At 35.8% G+C, this 21,942-nt stretch overlaps 1 protein-coding gene and 1 non-coding gene across 2 annotated transcripts in view; both read left to right on the top strand.

Annotated features, from left to right (window-relative positions):
* Positions 1 to 21,942, top strand: part of LOC135078176 (uncharacterized protein CG43867-like) — a 409,623-nt gene that overhangs the window by 222,718 nt on the left and 164,963 nt on the right. The gene's annotated exons all lie outside the window — the stretch shown is intronic.
* On the top strand, positions 20,995 to 21,066 carry Trnam-cau (transfer RNA methionine (anticodon CAU)). The gene has a single exon. It is a non-coding gene; the product is annotated as a tRNA-Met (tRNA).

The following is a 21,942-nucleotide window of genomic DNA, read 5'->3' as shown; positions in this document are numbered from 1 at the left end:
TACCACTAACAAAAACAAACATAACCACTAACAATAGGGCACAAGAACTATCATTGTTTGTCCTTCGAAATCTTGGTTAGAAAATTATACAGGAGAGAAGATGACAAAATCGCAAAATAACTTGGCTTTTACGGCCTTTATGTTAAGGTATTTTAAATTGTATTTGGCGATATCGTCGCGACAAAGAAATATTTTCGTGCTTTTTGATCATTTTTCGAGTACGTTTTATCAAGGCAAGGAGGCCTTTTAATATGCTACCAACCGAATCATAACTGTAACACTAAAGTGAAAATCCTATAGTGGCTGAACAAGTTTTTATCAACAAAGGCAAGGATATAAACTAGTTGTTGATTTCAATCAATGTATTTGGGTTGGATAAGCCTGCAGATAAAATATCAATTTGATACCCATCTGAAACAAAAAATGTATTTAATGCATCGCGTCCATGTATTCATCAGGCAACATTTGTTGATAAACACTGTTTATAAACTGTTTCATAATGTTATGATACATGTAATTGTTTATGATACATGTTGCCGTGCTCCCCGCTATGAGTGGAGATCAAGTGTGGAGTGGACGGCCAAGTTTCAGAAACCTGTGATTATGGTAAACTTGTTTCACACTAGTCATAAACAGTTTATCAACAAATGTTGCCTAATGAATACATGGCTTTAATGTCACTAATGTTTTGCACTGACAAAATAAAAGGTAGCTTTAGCTAACTAAGCGCATAATCACTTATTTATCCGGGAAGTCTTCGCTGCTAAGACAGATTTGGAGTCGTATTTTCCACTGCATGCACAATGCCACAGCCTGTATAGAACAGCATAAGTGTAAAGTTTAGGAAGACTACTAAACAGTAATTAAAATTACTGACGGCATTCTTACTTTTCAACGTGCTCTGAATAAGAAAGCATCTTGATTGCTTAGTATTCTTGTTCAATGTAATTGCTATGGTAGTCAAAGATGTGGCTCCTTGAAATTAAAAATAAAGTTGTTTTTTAGTCTCATATAATCCACCCTGCACCTACACCGATAATGGTCGTAAGAATAAATTAAACAAAAATGAACAGTTTCTTTCCAGTTACTGTTTGACTATTTCTGTTCTATATTTACTATGACACAGCTCAACTTCTCACTCTCCCCTCAAAAGAAACCATCCGAGGTACTTAATCAACACAGAGATTTGCCAGCAGGGGACCGCTGATCTACAGGCTGTTCGGAATATAACGACCGAGGAGATTTCGGTAAGCGTTTCTTATGTGGCTGCAGGAAGGGAGGAGAGACTTCTTGGGTCTTGCCTACATCTCGAAAAGCCAAAACAAATGAAAAGTCACTGTCGTGTCGTGATGTGTGTGACTGTTTGTAGATTATTTCTAGTTACCCGACTGCGCTAGAAGGAGGGTTATGTTTTTTCAGAAAATATTCTTTGGAAATGTAGTTGTTAAATCAAAAAATAACTGCCACAAAACAAGTATTAACGATGTATTGTCTTAAACTTTCGTGGTCACTAACATTAGAATTAACATTATTTACGAATTCACCCACTAGATCTTCAGTTTTTTTTCTGGCTCGATCTAAATATTATTAAAATAACTTGAAAAAAATCGAACTAAGGTGATTAGTAGGTAAGCTAAGTAACGCCCGTATTCACAAACGATGATTGCTTAAGTGAAGCAGCAAATCGAACGCACAGCGTTGAAGAGAGCTCTGTGATTGGTTCATGTGTTACCCTGTGCGTCTACGCGCACTGTGAGACCTCATAGTAATGTTTGTGAATACGGGTGTAAGATTAGGCAGTTCGATTATTTCAAGTTATTTAAAAAATAATTAGATCTTCAGTTACTCCGTGATCATGGCGCTTGCAACAGTGCCGAAATATCGGAGGCTCGTCAAAAAAAGGTACAAAGTATTAACCCACAATAAAGCCAAACAAACATCTTGACCGCCATCACCCCGCAACCGTAGGTAAGTTGTAACTAAGCAATAAGTAAATAAATAGGCGAAGTTAACCCCACACAACTTGCTAATGAGATATCCTGCACCGGATTTGCTGTTTGGAAATACATTCGGGTAGTTGATAAAGCCGGGAGGAGATATGAAGATATATTAATTAGTAAAGTTGAATCTCATATGATCTGAGAATTGAATGTGATTCGTAGGACTCTCAATAACGTACCCTGCGTGCCCACATTAAATAAGCTAAAGGCAATCGATGTTGTCATACCTATAGCAATAGTTGGTCACCTTAATTATTATCTAGCTTTTGCCCGCGGTTTTACCCGCGTGACATTTAGTGTCACAGATCGGCATAAATTATAGCCTATGTGTTAATCTGGGTTACAAACAATAATACTGTAAAGTTTCAACAAAATCCGTTCAGTAGTTATTGCGTGAAAGAGTAACAAACATACATTATGACATCCTAACATCCATACAAACATTCGCATTAATAATATTAGTAGGATTATGTAGGTAATCTTATGGCAATGCTTAGTAGTTTTAATTTAATTAAATAATCATGCTGTCTGGTAATTGACTGGAAGTGTATAATTCTGTGTTACGGACAGTTTAATCTAAATTGTTCAAACCTCCACGCTATGATTATCAACAGGTATACTGAACCTGCAATCACACGGAGTACTGCCATAATGCAGAATTGCACCGAAAGTTCAATATTAATAAGATGAATAAATTAACTATCAATCCATACTAATGTAAGATTTTATGAAAAAGGGCACTGCTAATAGGCTGATAATGATGATGTTACTTTTCATGATTCTTAAATCATATCGCTTGAAACATTGTTTCGAATAAAATAACCTAAAGCACGATACACGGCTGACAATAGTGACTGAGTTTCTTACGCTGCTTCTTCTCAGCACTGGCCAATTTATTGTCCTGAAGCAGTGGTAGACTTAATACTGGAACGTGTAAAAGTGATTTTTAAAAGCTTGCAAAAACTAATGAGTTTTATGAGTTTTTTAGTTTTTATACGCTCATCAATTGTCTTTTGACATAAGTATGATATGAATAACGTATACTTCTTCTCAGCACCAGCCTATATCTTGGCCTGAAGTGGTAGGGCATGGCAAGCTACTTGGGGCGTGTTTATGTGCCCTTAAAAAAAGGCCCACATGCTTTTTTTTTTTAATTTGTATCTTTTGGGTACACATAGAGTCAATACTGTGTCTCTACTGTTGTTACGGATACTGTGGTACTATTTCCATTAAACATTCCCCATTGAAACTGGACGTACATAGTTAACTACCTCGACCATAACAAAATGACGTAAACGCTATGCATTCTAAAATGTGTTTTAAAACATGCAGGATAAGGCACGCATTTTAGATTTTTTTTTTGTTATAAAGTAAAGCGCTCTCGCTGCATTTCGTCTGGAAACATGTACCGTGCGTTATGCAGTTTTTAACTTTGTTAATATTGCTCCTGAAGCATTGTTCCCGTTCTGCTTGTCGGTACAATATACATAGTTTTTCAAACAATGGAATATCCAGTCTGCTAGTCAGCAAGGTTCTGGAGTGGAGACCGCGTACCGGAAAACGCAGCGTGCCACGTCAACTCAGAAGGTGGACCGCCGACATCATAAAGGTGGCAGGAAGGCGCTGAACTTTGTGTGTATTATAAGCTGTGTCGGTGCTGTGTCGGTTATTCGCTTTTTAAAGGCTATTTATTAATTAGCAATTTCAAACCACAGGCACAAATTTAAGATACAGTTGGTCAAGCAGGACAATCTGCTGTTCTCCAGTGAAATTGAAATATCATTGTGAATGCATTTTAGGCTAAATTTTTTAACAAACAGAGAACTACCTCGCAAAGGGATTCGCACTTCAAGGATTCAATTACAATAAAGTTCAGTTAAATGAAAAAAAATTGGTGCTAGGTTGCACCAAATAGAAAAACAAAAGAATCTCAGTAAATCAACATTCCCAGATTTCACTCAAGTCAAATTGGGGGAAAAGTGAGAGTTATTTCGAAGGATATTATTGCTTGAATTCGTCAGATGCTTTCGAGGTGAATTCTTTCGATTTCCTTCAAGTTTCCTAATTTCGAAACGCTCAAATGTCAGAAATTTCATTATTGACAGGCGAATGTGCCAAAAGTGGCAATTACAAAGGGTTTCCAAAGTGGGTTGGGATCATTTAAGTGTTTGGGATGCTGATAGATGGATTACCTTTTCCAATTTTCTATTGCCCAAGGAGGAAAATTGTAACAGTGGACTGAATTTTTCGTAGTTATTACATAGGTGTTTCATTTTGTAGTACAGGAGCTAAAGCTGCATTCAAACGCACTAGTGAATCTCCAATAAAAAAAGACGCGACACTAACTAAAATTCAGAACAGCAATTTATACAAGTATATTAATTTAAGACACATTCATGAATGTGTAAAGGTATACATATTTTCTCGAACAAAGCTAATATTCTATCTGATAAACATTTTCCCCATTATTTTTGTTTCAAAGTAGACCATACACCAACAAACTTTAAACCTTATTTTCATCAACAGCCCACCCCTTTTCTGGTAGGCAATAACTGCCTAAATGCAGCACGCCCATGATAACAAGCGCCCAAGCACTTTGCATACTCTACGTCGCTTTTTCTTTCAGCCCAGTAATGTGAAAAATATGTCGGTGGGTGTCCATCATAAATCACTGCCTACAGGTCTGGACTGCCCAAAACCGGCCCAAGAGGGTCCCATTACTGAATCACTCGATATTATGACGTGCGGTCGTTAGAGTAAATTATGTGCTTGGGAAAACTAACAACATGTTTTTATTTTATGTATTTACTTAGTTTTTATTGGTTTGATAGAAATTAGAAATCTCTTATTTTTATTATGCGTTTTTATACCACTCTGTTTTATCAGGTTAATTACTATAGAATGTTTGGACAATTCAGATTTCGTTATGAAGTACCTAACTAATGAAACTGTTTAATTACTGATAATGTCAAACAACTTTTAGTTTTCATCATGCAATAAAAACATGCCGCATTTAGTTAACATTTAACTAATGGGGGCTATCGTTTTTATACTTAACAGTTGGCACCCCTGGCGATTGACAGGAACTTACTCTACAGTGGCGCCATCTTGATGAGTGCAAATGCGATAGTCCTCCTACCACTTTAGCGCTTACCAGTTGGTGCCACTGTCTTCGCGACTAGCAAGTGACAGGACCTTACTCTACAGTGGCGCTAACTGGTGAGCGCTAAAACGATAGCCCTCATTGAGCTGTAGTCTAGCTACTCGGCCGGTCTAACTACTATAATATTTTCATTAATGTTGCTAATCGGGCTAGTAGCCTGACTTTCCATTACTTTCAATATCTATACTAATATTGTAAAGCGAATATTATAAAGAAGAGTTTGTTTGTTTACTTGAACGCGCTAATCTCAGGAACTTTTGATTTTTTTTTGTCCTCGATAAATGGGCTATCCATTTATCGAGGACGGCTTTTTAGGCTATATAACATCGCCCTACAGCCAATAGGAGCGGAGCAGTAAAGAAAAATGTTGCAAAAACGGGAAATATTATTCAAACTATTTTCACGCGTACGAAGTCGCGGGCACAGCTACTCGATGATAATGTTCCATTGCGAGTGACTTTGCCCTTTGGCCCCGGGCGCCTAAAATGAATTTTCAAATCGATGCTACCTGCTCCCAAATATTCCGGCGAAATCCCGACCGGCCAGGGTTTTATCATTGGAAATGCGCGGATTTATTTCGTGAAAACCTTTAACATTGGTGACTGTGAACTTTTTTAGGACTTTAGTCTATGTGTTTTTGTATACCTGTGTTTTTTTAGTCCCATTAACCCCTCCTGGTGGTAAGCTTAATATGCTCGTTTGCTTATGAGTAGGTACAGGGTTGGGTTCAAATATTACTGGCAGCGCTTGAAAGTTAAAAGGTTCAAATTAAAAAAAAAATTGTGGATATAAAAAAAAAATTAAACGAGTTCACGTTTCCATAAAACTTGGTTTAATCCTCCTTAGTTTACCGAATATTTTATCTTTTATCGCAGTAGCTTATCTTTATTATTTCCAAAGCTTATTTTCGTTAAATGCCACAACACAAAACTTTTAAACTTCAACTATTCCAGCATTTGTTGAAACGAACCGTAATTTGCTAACATTTTTATCGCGCGCTGCCACGAATAAATATCGTCGAAATTCAGCCAACATTTCATGTTAACACCATACTAAAAATAAACTCTCGTTTGCAAAACAAAAACCGTACCCACTACACATTTCTTATGAAGCGGTACAGCGCATTTTGTTAAGGTATCCGACAATTTTGTCTTGAGCTGTCGCGCGTGTTTGTTGAGCTCACAGACGAGCGACAGTATACAGAGTGTTAGGTAAATGGGTATATGAGCCGACACTAGCCCATGTTAACATGGTCATATAAATGGTATGGTGAAGTCAGAAAATTGATATCTTCATTTTAATTATTTTAATTTTCATACAAATCGGATTTTATAAAATTTATTTTATATGAAAATTAAAAAAAATAAAATGATGATATCAAATTTCTGACTTCACCATACCATTTATATGACCATGTTAACATGGGCTAGTGTCGGCTCATATACCCATTTACCTAACACCCTGTATAGTCGACTTCTTCGCGAATACCGCCGATGGTCGCTGACAGTCGCCGTTGCATCGCGACTCTCGAAGAAGGGCAGTCGCTAACGTATAGTCAGAGTGTCAACATATTATGACAGTGAAAGTTACGATTCAGCGACTGTCGCCTACAGTCGCTGATCGTCGCCTACCACAATCGCAAGCAGCCGAAATATTGCTCGTCTGTAAACTCTCTAACACCTATGGCTGTACAACAGCTCTCTTTAGATCCTCGATGGGTCAGGATAAGACGGCTTCGTCGAAGCAGACGCAGTACCATAACTAACCATCAAACACCCCTCGTACTTAGAATAAATTTTCAATACTCTTGAACACGGGTCGTTAGCTACAGTTGCTTATGGTAAGCTCCCGCTCTCTATCTCTCTGGTAAAGCGAAATGATCCATAGATACAAGAGTTATCTCTTAATGGCATTTTAATACTGTGTTTTGAAGTATGATTGATTTGGAAGGGTGCTTTGGAGCTTATGATCGCGGGCAGATGGGATATTTCATCGCTTATTATTTTTAACGTAGTTTTTGAATGGTCTTGTTTAACTCTGTTAAAGAGCACACGATTTAAAATCATATCATCAATTACACACTCATACTCCTTTTATAAGACCTCTGGTGGTAGCCTTTACAGAAAAAATGTTTTTCAAAATATTTCAATTTGTTGTAGAATATTGTCTATTTATTTGTTGTTCCCGTTTTTAGGGTTCCATAGTCCTGACAAGGAACCCTTATTATGAACATAGTGTGTAATATTCTCATGCTGGCATCCATTATCAGTGATAAGCGTACAGCCAAGTCTAGCGGGCGTAAGACGCGCCATAGCCATATTTTGCATCAGGTGTGTGGCCTCGTTAGTGGGATTTACATAGGACGATTTGTGCCGCATCATTAGCATGCTGGAACTGGATTTACATCCCCTCATAGACCGTTGCATCTAAATCGCAAATGTGAGTGCGTTTAACATTGTAGCTGTGACAAATAAATAAATAAATAAATAAATAGCTGTGTTCTTTGTGCGTAAAGAAAAACTAGGAAACACATCGTCCATTTGCGACGACACTGTGATATATCAAAAACAGTGGTTTTCCAGAAAACGACTTTTTAACTTTTGAATGACCATAACTCTTAAAAGAAGGTTAGGATTACCTAATTGTGTATGAAACGTTTAAAGATTAACTATTAATGAATATAAATATTTATAGTAAGGCATAAATTTGCGTCTAAATTGATAAAATTATAGCGATTGAAAAAAAAAGAGACAACTTATCACGTTGTTCTAGTAAAAACATAATATTTTGAAGATGGTAAGTTCAGTTGTCACGTTGAAGATGATGTAAAAAAATAAATTTATATAAGTCATTATTTAGATAAAAAGTTGATCTTGAAATTTTTTTTTTTATTTTAAATACATTACAATCAGTAAAAATGAGGTAATTATTGGAACAGGCGAATATTTCGCTTTGCTATGTTAAATTGCACTTATAAAAAATATTATCTAAGTAGACAGACAGTTGTGTAAATACAATATTTAAGCTCACATTAAGTTTTCTTATTCTAAAAACTAATGCTTATCAAAATAAACGAAAAACTCTCAAAAGTAAAATCTCGTAAACTACTACAAAAAAAACCACAGTAAGAGAAACTGTACTAAGTAGGTATGTATGTATGCAGAAGAAAAAATTGTAGGTACCTACTAGGTTAGTAAATAGATATTTTATAACAGACTAGTTATGACAATCTAATCGTAAAATTATCAACGCAAAAATCGCCGTCCCCGGCGAATAAAATGGCAAAAAAGCGACATGTTGGTACCTTTTAGGGTGTTTTAATTTTTTATACTTATTTAAAATTAAATTTATAAAAGATAATTATTTAAATAATGTACCTATTAATAGAGAAAAATAACAACCACTATTTATAAATAATGTAGCCATTTTATTGGCGTAGTTTTTCTGAAATAGTTATATTGCAATATTATTATACAAAACAATGTTGCGCCCGCCAAAGTATATTTGGGCAATAAGCGATAAAATTCAGTCAATTGCTGATGATCTGTAATTATATTAAACATTAAAATACCTTTTTTGCAGAAAGCAAAACATAGCCAATACAGCTAAGTAACATTGAATAATTACATAATAATAAATAAATGAATATCTGGGGTCATCCAACGCATTACTATTCTAGCATACTTCTACTAATAGATAATTTTGTTAGCTATCGTCTTAGATTAAGCTAATCTAAGGCTATCGTATGATAATATAAAATATTTTGCTTGTTGTGTTGTGTCTGTAAAAACAGACAGTCGTATAAGTATGTTTTATTTGCACTGTATTACTAGTATTTGAACTATTCTTCAAAACGAATGTATGTTTATCAGTCTACATCTACTCGTATTAGTTCCGACGGTTGTAGCTCAAAGAGAACCTTTCACAGCGCTCGCATAGCGCTGTTAGTCATGTTGTCGGATTAGGTTGTGGAATTCCTTCAGGCAGTTCATCGCCACAAATGTTAACCTTTGCTTTTTTGCATTGCTAGTCCCCATCTGTAATGATATCTGGAGTTTAGTATTACTGTTTAGCGTATACAACGTGACAAGTAGATATACCATTCAATTTCAATAACATGCATTCTGCAATAACAGAACATCAACAAATGACCTACAACATATTTCCAAGATAGGAAAAATTTTCATCATCTACAACGTTACTAGTTAAGATGTCCCGATGATACTTCGATTTTCTTACAAGAATAACGTGACATATAAATAATTTCTCTTTTACTTTGCTTTTTGTTTTAGAAGAACATTGTGATAAGTATGACGTGCCACATTGTCGAATAAAATAAAAATATTTTAAAAACTTACCTTTGTCATCAATACCGCGGTATCCTCGAGATGTCACGTTTTTCTTAAAAACGAAGAGCACCTCACATCTCAAAGCGCAGGTGGCAACTGAGCTGTCACAGTGTCGAAGCCAACTAGATCGCCGAACGAGCCAGCGCTATAACGTAATATTTTGTCTCTTTCTCTCATAGTATTGTTGTTTTTGGAGTAACAAATACCCTGTTTTTGGAGATAAAAGAACGCAAGATTGCGGTTCAGAATTTCGGTAAAACAAAAAATCGTATATCTCGAGATGTCACAGTGTCGTCGCAAATGGGCGACATAGTCTTAGCAATAATTCAGGTAACGATTTTTTTACTTAAAAGAAAGAAAGTTATCCTCCTTCAAGTATGATAAAAGTGTCGATCGACTCTGTCCATGGTTTGTTTAGAAGATTATTTTCGTAAATGATATTATTCTATTTTCTTCAATCACACTATACGATCCGAGGCTGACAATGCTGACTGAATTTCTTGCACGGCTTCTTCTTAGCGCTGGGTTATTATTGTCTTAATTAGGTTAAAATAATACTGGGACGAGTAGTAGCGCTTTTTGAACTCCTATTTGCTGCAAATAAATAACTTTTCCTGTGGAAGGGTCACTTTGGTTCTCCTGCGGATCTCCTTATTTTCGCCTCCTCCTCATTGATTTGATCACGCAGGGAAACTCCGAGCAGAGCCCGCTCCATCGCTTTTTGGGTGACCTTGAGCCTTCTTAATAAGGACGCTAACGCTTAGGGACTTTTATTAAAACGCCACGTATCTTTCAGTAATAGTCATACAAAAAAACCTACAGCAACTTAAACTTATATCGCGCTTTATAAACCCCTCTTCGCGGCAGGAGTGAGGCAATGAGACGGAATAAGGGCACACCACGAAGTTTTCATGTTATGACGCAGTAACGAAGGCGGGACGTATGAGACTTGTCTTAGAACGTGTTCAGGAAATATTGCTGAGTTAGTAAGAATGTATTTTTCGTATTGTTATAAAAGGGTAGTATTTAAACGAGTGACTGTAAATTTATGTTGTAAGTGTCAAAAATAATTAATGTGGGCTAAAGAATTACTAAGTGAGCGACTGAGTGCGAGTGACGAAAAATCAAAAGAACAGCAACTTACAAAAAAAAATTGAGTTCCTTAAAATACAAAATGAGAAACTTCATAATATTTGAGCGACCTAATATTTGATTGAGTGTCAACGTTAGGTCCTGCATTTTTTTCAATATTTGGCAAATGCTTTTTTTATACTGAGCGGTATTTTTAACTTTAATGAAGTGTTTCGAATGCAAAATCTACTTTGAAAAATACTATTATGAGCAGCGTATTATGAGCCCACATTTAAATAAAAAATGATCTTATGAAATAAATATTTGACGGAACACTATTCTAGTAGCGAAAAAAATAAATCATTAAAATTTAAGGGTAGGTAATCAAATGAAACAATGTACCTATTACGAAAAATGAAATAAATTTGTATTTTCTTAAATCGAATCAACAAAAAAAAAACAAAATAAAATAAGTCGCTTCTGTCAACCCAAAAAAAAAAAGTAATCTTATTAATAAGGTTCATTGATTGGTACCTATGAGGATTGAGGAGCTCTACCTACTCATCGTCACTGTATGATAAGTGCTGGCTTGGACTTAGCGGGCCGGCCTCGTTTTCTTTTTTGTCCAATAGGTATCAGCTTTGCTTCCAGTGGCGGTGTTGTTAGTTTGAGCCGAATTGCTAGACCCAAAACGTGTTTGCATACATATTTTGTTAAAAATTCGGGACAGTCGCCCCGCCCCCATTCGAATTCGCGCGCTGTAACAATCTGCAGTTTTCATTAATAAAGCGTATCAAAATAAAAAACATGAGACCTCAAATATAATATCAGTAACCAATAATCATTAATAAAGCAGCTCACAAAACTTTGCTTAGAATTAACTTTTTTGTAGTTCGTTCAGTAAAACCTCAATTAGAAAAATCTAATGTATCTTCATATTAAAGTTGCCCTCTCTGTATTTCTAGTCGCTCACTTAGTAATTTCGTCGCCCGGATAGTATTTTTATGTCTGAAATGTAATAATCAAAACCCACATTTTGTAAGCTCGTTCTGGATTTTATTATTGATCAATATTCGTCGTTAGTTTGGTTAATTTTTCGCTTACTTAAATTCATACCGCTCAAGGTATTAAAACAGTAGGCCATCATCAGTCGCAAAGTTTTTTTTTAGTCGCTCGTTTTATAATTCCCCGTTATAAAACTACTAAGTATCTGGACCGACAATTTGGTGAAGGTCGCGAGAGGTACCTGGATGCGGGCAGCGTAGGACCGGTCGTTGAGGAAATCCTTAAGGCAGGCCTTTGTCCAGCAGTGGACGTCGTCGTGGCTGAATAAAACGATAAAAATACGAGTTCGGGCATAACCCAATGCCCAATACTAGCAAGCGATAAATGGATACAGCGTGAGGCAACGTCTTGCGTTTCATTGCGTCTAATATAATGTATGATGGGAATGGGACCCAATGGACGGATGACTTCTTTATAACATGCATAGTAAATCTTCTAGAAAATTCTTTATTGATTTTTGAAATGTTCTCAGGCGACTTATTCAAGGCTTTAATATGTATCTTATTAGTATAATCATAATTTTAATCAGCGCTTGAGATTAATAAAGTTTTACCACACATAGATATTACCTAATATGTCTCTTATTAACCCAAGAGTTAACGAGTATTAAATCGCTGTTAAGATATAACTGAAGTTGAACTATATCGTTAACAAGTTTCACTTGCAATTTCCGCTATACATGCTAATCAAAGTTAGTAAACTGTCAAGCGCTTGCTGAGATAATTGCTCACGTTATAGTAAACTCACATTTAGACGGATTATACATATACAAGAGAGAGAACATTAGACTATAAGTTTTTGATGTAAAATAGTCCTTATTGCAATTACATAAGATGCCACAGTGCTTGGCTTCATGTGCTTTTGTCTGTACTTCAAGTACAATTTCCAACCGCAAACTATACTATCAATTGAAATCCGCCCACCCGTGAATCCTTCACACTACCCTACATTTGAGTAACGACCTACTCAACTCCAAAGCAAAAGCGACTTTAACTCAACAGTGGTGTAAGTCCAAAATCAAATGGCTAATTTGTGAGATGTGACGCTCCTCTATGGTAGGGGAATCCCGGCTTGCTTGCTACATTGTTTGCTTCGTTACTGTTTTGTTTTGATATTAATTGTTCGTGATTTAGCATCGGTTTCATAGTGCTGGGTTTAAATCTGTGTTACGAATGGGAAGATATTGTTACATTGTATATCTACTGTATTTGTAACAATAAATGAATCAATTAGACTTGCCTTAAGGAAGAGCAAATAAAACAGGAGAAATGCCATTCAGGTTGTGTTCAAAGAATACTTTGACAGAATAACTAATCTTGTCTTTTTAATGGATTCAAGGCCCCATCTGGCAAACTTATAAACACAATTTTTCTAATTGACCATTATCAACTTAAGGCGAAAGCTAAGTCTGGCCACAAAATAGGTATATTTTTAGAACTTAGATGCTTTTATGCTAAATTCATGATGAATCATGATGGATTTCATGTTATTACCCAAGTTATTGTCAAACAGGCAGGCTAAAAATAGTATAAGTACAGACATTTACCAAATAAATACGCCCGTATTCACAAACATTACTATGAGGTCTCACAGTGCGCGTGTACGCACAGGGTGACACCCGAACCAATCACAGAGCTCTATTCAATGCTGTGCGTTCGATTTGCTGCTTCATTTAAGCAAGCATCGTTTGTAAATACGCGTTGCGTATGCGGTATGCGTTACTCAATCACATTCACAGTACTAAGTAAGTCACATTCACAGTACCTATCTCTAGTAGGTAATAATGTTCCTTTGTTTCTTCTACTAATTACATTCAGTATCTCTGCATTTGTTTAATCTATGACACAGAATTGTGGATTCAGGGAAACGTTATTCCACGCTATTTGCTTTAAAGGGTACGTAGTTCCTAACGAAGTTGAGTGCATCTGCATTTATGAATATACTAGCTGACCCGGCGAACTTTGTTCCGCCTTAATGGCAATAAATAACGGGATAAAAAGTATCCTATGTCCTTCTCCTGGCTCTAAACTATCTCTCTGACAATTTTCAGCTAAATCGGTTCAGCCGTTCTTGAGTTATAAGTGGAGTAACTAACACGACTTTCTTTTATATAATAGATTACGCATTCATATCTGAAATTAATTATGCAGAATATCTGACCGTGTTATTGCTACTGCTGAGCAAATGTACCGTTGTTTATTTGATTAAGGCTGAGTTGCACCATTTTACTTTAACTTTGACAAACGTCAAAAATCTGTTAAACTCCATACAAAAAGCACCGGTTATTGTTACGGTTTAAATAAGGTGGTGCAACTCATCCTAAGTTACGCTGTTAGTAATTGTATTAATACTCGTATATCACAATGAAATAAAGACTGTATGTGTAGTAAAGTAAGTACCTAATATAGTAATTCTTAGCTGCAGATACATTTTAAAGATTTTTTCCTCTACTCAACATAAGTGTACCTAATTTAATCATATTTCTTGACCAACAACACTACTACTACAGATTACTGCAGACCATGAGCTTACTCATTAGAACTGCCACTAACGTCTTCGTTTGATAGTTTCAACCTATCTCTTACTAAAATTTAAGAAAACAGTAATTCTAAAACTTTATTACTTGGTACAGCACATCAAACTACACATTTTTGTTGCAAAATAGCCTGTATTACAACCAGATAAGACCCCCCTGTGATTAGCTTGATGTGTCGTATTAAAGTTGCTATTTAATTATTTGATTATAACCATAACATTTTAGTCCCTAAACCAAATATTACCGTCCAGCTTTCCAGCAAATTACTTTACCGTACCCTTTACCAAATGAAAGCAATAACTCCTGAACATCCCCCGTGCTGTCAACCGAAGAAAATACGAGACAGCGAATATATCACGCGACGAAAACCATTTGATTGCAGCCCTGATAAAACTGCAATCGGAATGCACCGCATCGGGAATGTAAGGCTGCGTTCAGCTTGGAGGGTAGAATTGGTTAACAGATCCTTTCGTCCTTCTAGAAGTCCCGTGCAAGATGTAGAGTTTAAACGATGGAACGCTACAAATCTCGGTATTATAAGTCCTATCATTGATCGCGCGTCCTGTCATTGGCCTATGCACGCGCAGTGATCGCCATCGCCGACGCGATCTGCACGCGTTGGTTTGGTTGAAGCTTTATGCATCCAGTACCTTATAGTATATCTAGGCATATAAGCCATTCTCACCAGGGATACTCATGGTCTATACTAGCTATTTTAGCAGATATTTTTCGCTTTTGTGAGGAAAATGCCATAATATCATTGCGTTTACTTAAATGGTTTTAACATCTCGATTCTCATCGCAAGCTGTGAACGTCATCGCACTATAATTAGATTTTGATAATTTCTTGGACGAAAATAAAATAGTACCTTACTTATTCTTTTTGCACATCACACAAAAAATCATCACACTCCTGAAAATCGGGAAAAGGGCAGTTGTTTAAAATAAGAAGAAAGGAAGGTGGGCGGTTAAGAAATAGGACCATAAAATTAGTACCTAGGTATGTGTATTTCTAGAATCTAGGGCATTATTCATTTGTTTGCTAGCTTTAGTTAATCCTTTTTTCTCCAACCGATTATTGCCTTAAAAGTACCAAACAGATTATTTTCGTTGTCACTGTAAATCCCGCAGACGAGTATAATCAAACATTAAAGGCAGTGTCCAGGCATTGTCTGCCGCCGCCATAATTCAGGCTATGCAATTAGTGGTTTAGGTGATAACAGGGCATTGGGCGTTGGTGGTCCGCTTAAAATACATTATTTAAGGGGCGAGTAGGATTCCAACTTAGGTATTCTATTTTTTTTATTTCTTTCCTAAAATAATGACCTCAACGAAATATGACAGCCAAGAAACAAAAAAAAGGTTAGAGAGACATTTTTTGTCAATTTTAAAGCCGTAGAAATTCGAATTGACTGACTGATTGACGAAAAGGGTTTCAAGGCTAGATCAAGGACTGTTTTTTAGGAAAGTTGGGCATTGAAATCATCAATTTGTATGCACAAACATGATCATTTATGTAATAGATCATAATAACCCACCATCTGGTGCACTCGGGTAAAACATAGGACGTTTATTGTTGTCACAATGTCGATGATTTTGATTTTACCGTATTCTTCTCTAGCTCTACAAAAAACTTGTTACGTATTTTATTTATTTATACGCCATTATTATCAATGCTTTGTAATTAGCATGATGATTGTTTTATCCACAACTCACAATACAATTAGGGTTAGGTAATAATAACGAATTGCTGTTCCGCGCAAAATTCATAATTAGTGATTTATAGCTGGTTTTTCGATTATTTATTTGACTGTGGATTGGATAACATGAAAGGCATAATAGGATCTTTATACACATGTAATATGTACATAATAATATGTGTATTATAATTTTAGTAGATGACTCTACAAACGTCATTTACGCCTAGGGGTATGAAAAATAGAAAACTTAGAAAGAATCGGTCAAGCTGTTTCGTTATAAACGCTGTAACGAGAATTCTTACAGATATATCATCTTGTAAAAAATCATACCAACCGAATTGAGAACCTCCTCCTTTTGTTGAAGTCGGTTAAAAAGGAGACAACAAGACCATAATGTCAGAATATTATGAAAAGTAACTAACATATTCTCAGAAGAACAAATCAAATGAATAACCAAAAATAAAATACTTACAGACACTACACTTTTTAGCTCATATTGCAAAGTTCATAAAAATCTTTAACAAGTAGCTTTTGTAATGCTCCAATAAACTTACGAGCACAAATTGATCGCGCGAAGACTGAACCTTCAACCTTGCTCTAAAAGTAAGTGGGACGGCATTATACGAGAGGGAAACATGACACCTCCATTAGTAGCTGCTCGCTGTAGATGGCGCACTAAGCGGCGACTCCTTTCTAGTGCTCCGAGAAAAATGTGTACCTAACTGCACGACAGTTGTTGAATATTGTCACTTGACTTTTGGTGAATAGTGAATAGCTGGCACTTTTTTATATTGCTTATTAGAATAAAACAATATTAATTTTAATCTAATAAAATTTTACACACAAAATGTATTATTAGGGTGGTTAAAATTTACTATTTTATTCATCATTGTTATGGTACTCCATTATAACTAGACGATTCCGCATTAAAACTGTCTTGTAATTTTGCTAAATAAAATTCTTTATTATTAGTATGCAAGCCCATTTAAGGGCATTTATACGAGTACACGTCCTAAATATAGCTTGCTTTAACAACATTGTTCCACATTGTTCAAATACAGATTGAACTGCCTCTGTAGGTATCCTCAACTTTATTTCGCTTTTTGCAATACAGATTTAAATGACTGGAGACATAGTATTATGAGTCTACTATCATATTTGGGTTTCGTTCGTTCGTTCGTTTCAGCCAAATGACGTCGACTGCTGTAGCTGGACAAAGGCCTCCCCTAAGGATTTCCACAAAGTATTTGTGTTTATTTGTAAACAATATTGCCAGTTTCTATTACCGCGGTGTATGTATAACCCAAACAAACGTGTACCACAGATTACTCAATAGTTAATCCTACTCCCATTCTCTCAAGTGGCGGGTCTTTGAAGCTGGACACGTCCGCGAACAATTAATATGCTAATCCGATTAGTGCCAGGTGTGGGGCGCTAGTGGATCCACAATAATCTGCAAACAATCATGTTACGGTGTTTTGAGGCACCGGTTATACATTAGGGTGAACTTGCCGTGTGTAGTTGCGATTGGTGTCAGTTTGCAAAAAATAGTTTTACCTATGGTCAGGTCGTCAGTGTATTTGTGTTGTTGTTGTTGATGAGAACACGAACAATAAGAAAAATTGATATGTTTTACTGTAGTTTAATGCTCGTAATGAAATATCGATTCATAATATTATTATATGAATCCTTTACATACTTACTCGAATTCCAATGGGTTATTGTCGATTCGCCACAAAAGATTCCTTATATTGAAAGTAATAAGACGAATTTACACTTGCTTTTTTCATGTATCGATTTTTTTTTGGCAAATCGACAATAATCCATTCCAATAGCTCACCGACCCAAAGTGTGTCTTGGCCTCAGATAGGAGATGTCGCCATTTGCTACGGTATTTTAAATAAAAAAATGAAAGTGTAAAAATATACCATTGACTTTATGATTTATTTTTGTACAACCAACTAACCCCCCTAGCGCACAAAAATTTATCAACCGAGTTAAAACGCGCGGAAATCATAAAACTTAATTTACATGGACGCCATATCGCACATATTGGGCTATATATTTTTTTCATTTCTATTGCTACGGTCGGTTAAAGCCTTGTGTAATTGGGAGTTATGGAAACGCCAAATTTTCCCTTTTACGACTGGGGGTGCACAGTTAAAGGATTTTGTATGCGTAACGAATATAAAATTAAACATTCGGATTTTAAAACGGTGGCCCGCTTTACTATGGCAGGGGTGCGAAAGGCTCGAGTGACGACACGTTCGTCTGACACCCCTGGTTGGAAACAAAAGAGGAATATACCGCCAGAAACTTATTCGACTTTTAAAATTACTTACGCCTAAATTGTTATGTTCAATGTGTTCACGCAAAGAATAATTGCGTGATAAGATATTGCAGGCGTTTTAAAGACTCATGTCTATTATACATATTCTTTATCTATATTTTATCGACATGGATTTACTTGGCATTAGCCGTCTTTATTACCTTAAAACAAAAGATTCCAATCAAAAAATACTTTAGACGTACATTCATCGTGATAAAAAAGATTTTAAATATATTAGGACGTGGGATTAAAGTACCCAGCATTATCTTTACAGTTCAACTACATTATCGCAAATTTCTGAATCACTGGTCACTAAACGCCAATATCCGTGGACCCATTTGACTAAATACATTCTACGTCATTCGCCAAGTGGCGGGGGGTCTGCATATTTTGGTTGTTTTCTGACCAGTTTTATTAGAACTATTTGAGATGTATTTTTTCAATGGATACTGAACGTAGTGGTGGGTCAGTTGAAAGTGGACGAGCATTGGCTGGGAATGACACAAGAAATGAAGTGGAAGTGATGTCTACCAATGGATCCGTCATTTGCAGCGGTCAGCGCTACGCTAAGTACGGTTCGTTGCATATTTCATAACAGAACATAATGTAGGTACCGATTTACAACTGGCACAATAAAATTAGATGTCGTTGCAAATTAGACCTACCTTAAGAATGGTATTTTACGCAGACGCATAGTCCATAAAAAAGTGTGATATCAATGACTATGAATTAGGTGTCAGTAAGAAGTACCAAAAACCTTTATCTGTTGTTTTCTATACTTATAATAAATCTGTAGAGGGGTCAATTCTGTACATGAAATATATTTTTAAAATAACTATCAGGGGGTGATTAGTGATCGATACCGATGCCAAAAATGCAATCAGTAAAATTTTTGTCTGTCTGTCTGTCTGTCTGTCTGTCTGTCTGTCTGTCCGTCTGTATGTTCCTTATAGAAACAAAAACTACTCGACGGATTTTAACGAAACTTGGTACAATTATTCTTCATACTCCTGGGCAGGTTATAGTATACTTAAGAATTCCCACGAGAACAGGAATTAGCGGGAAAAAACACTTGTATGAAAAAATCTAAACCGCGTAAGATAAATGAAGGGGGTAAAACGGGATCCACGCGTACGAAGTCGCGGGCGGCCGCTAGTCTTTAATAAGCTTAAGACGAGTATCCTACTGTGTTCTTAACAGACGATTTCCAACACCTCTCCCAAACCTCTTAATAACCACTAAAAGACTAACAATGTCTGCAAAAAAGTTAAAAAAAAGGCATAAACAAAACCAAACAAGAGTGCATCACGTTGCCTATTCGCATTACCCGGACAGAGCCATTAAAATTCCATGTAAAGATATATCTTCCCATTACAGAGCGGGACAGGTGTTGTTATTTTTGCGCGGGAAATTGGACGGCCACTTTAATTTTGGATACATTACCTTGATACATGTGTCCTGCGGCGGGAGGGGCTTATGCTAGACGGAGCAATCTAAATATAACTCAAAGGTGACTGACTGACTGACATAGTGATCTATCAACGCGCAGCCCAAACCACTGGACGGATCGGGCTGAGGTAGATGTTATGACGTAGGCATCCGCTAAGAAAGGATTTTACGAAACTCCACCCCTAAGGGGGTAAAACGGGATCCACGCGTACGAAGTCGCGGGCGGCCGCTAGTCTACTTATAAACTGGCACTTTTGTAAATGTAATAAATAGGGAAAAAAATTGACTTAAAATGAATCTCAACTGAACTGTCTCAGTTTAACACTGACTATATTATATTTGTGTTTGAAGTGTAAAAATACTTTTTCTCAAATCACTAGATAGATTCAAGCCTGTGTCAATGTTGTATTTGTCATAAGGATTTATCTATTGGCACGGACTACTATGGGTAGTGGGGTGACTGGTGATAGAGTTATGGTAAATGGCATGCCTACAGATTACAAAATTTTATTCCTTTCTGGTTTATTTTGCGCCAAAAAGTAGCCTAGTCCTTCTTTCTTCCTACCCCTTGTACAAAAATTTACGTAAATTATTTCAGCGACTCAAGTGAAAAATTGCAAACAGACAAACAAATTAACTTTCGCATTAATTTTGGTATCGATAAATTATTTCGAATGACAATGCATTATTTTACAGTTTTTTCATAATGCTTGGCTATTTACGGTATAAACCCTTCCCTGCCTAAAATCGCATCCGAAGTCCTGCTGGCCGACTGAAAAACAACACGTCATGCTCACTCTTGAATTCTCACTGAACTATTTTCAATCTTATGTGTTTGTTCATAGAGTTCAAAAATGCTAATGTATTTATTTGTTTGACTTTGAGCGGGAATTGAGAAAATATGAAAAACATACTTTGTGCTCATTGCAGTAAGGTTTATAATTGGTTGTTATTTTTGTTGATTGTCATAAAGTAGAAATAGTGCGGATTTAGATTTTTTCTGTTGCTTGTTGTCTAAATGATATATTACTGAGGTATTCCATTGCTAAATATTTTTCTTTCTTTTCAGGTAAGATATCCAAAACGAGTTGTAAATGATCGCACCAACAAAATTACGGAAGGTAATAAAAAACACTAAATAAACTATTAATTATATTTTTTTTAATAAATAGGTAGGTATTTCCTTTTTAATAAAATTCTAAAAATAAACTTACCACCAACTTGGGCTTGGCAAAAAATTGCTTACGAAACGTCGCTGTGACGTCACACTCGCCGCGCGTCTATCAATGGCTGGCGTTAGATAGTAGCGTACTATTTCGCCCGCTCTCACAACAGCAGAGTGGCGCAGTGGAAGCGTGCTGGGCCCATAACCCAGAGGTCCGTAGATCGAAACTACGCTCTGCTAAAAATGGTGGATACTTTTTGCTTTTGTTTTTATTTTTGTGTTCTCATAATTTATTATTATTTAGATTTTTTTTATTTTGTCAAAATTTAAAAAAAATTTAATGAACTAAACATATTTTTTTAAAACGCTTACTTTTACTGCAAGTAAATTATAAATTGTATTTATTTAGGTATAAATTAGATTTTAGAACCTAAATGGAATTTAACTTTTTTTTATTACACATAATATTAAATATCATTTTGCAAGTACGGACGACAGCACATCAACCTAAACACAGTGGTGTCTTATCCCGTTGTAATACAGGCTATTTTGCAACAAAAATGTATAGGTCGATGTGCTGTCGACGTACAATACTCGTTATGATAAATTTTTATTTAAAATCAACTAAACTCAACAAAACAGTTATAAAAACCAAATAAATACATACGGAGCTATGAAAAGATTGTGTATTTTTATGTGTATGTATTATGTGTATCTATGTATCTAGGTATTTATGTAAATAACTATAATTGCAAGTTGACAATGATATTCACGAAAGCGTGCCGTTGCTAGGCAACCGGTCGGAACTTCTAATAAGCTCTCTCGTTTGGATTGATCAATGGATTTGTTTTAAATTGTTACCTAATCCATACTCTTAACGCCCGATTCCCATATTCAATCCTTGTCCAAATCCGGATTACAACTGTCAACTTGAATTCAGTTTTAGATTATATTTCCAAAATGTTCGATGCATTTACACTTTAATATTGTTTAAATAGTCTTATAAACAATATAAAAATGTAAAAACATCAAAAACCGCAGTTATTTTGGCCAAAAACATATTAAAATTTGACAGTTGACAATCCAAATCCGTATAATTTGGATTAGGATTGAATA

Source organism: Ostrinia nubilalis, chromosome 14 (assembly GCF_963855985.1).
Source record: "Ostrinia nubilalis chromosome 14, ilOstNubi1.1, whole genome shotgun sequence".
NCBI classification, from domain to species: domain Eukaryota; kingdom Metazoa; phylum Arthropoda; class Insecta; order Lepidoptera; family Crambidae; genus Ostrinia; species Ostrinia nubilalis.
This window is presented reverse-complemented; position numbering and strand designations above follow the sequence as displayed.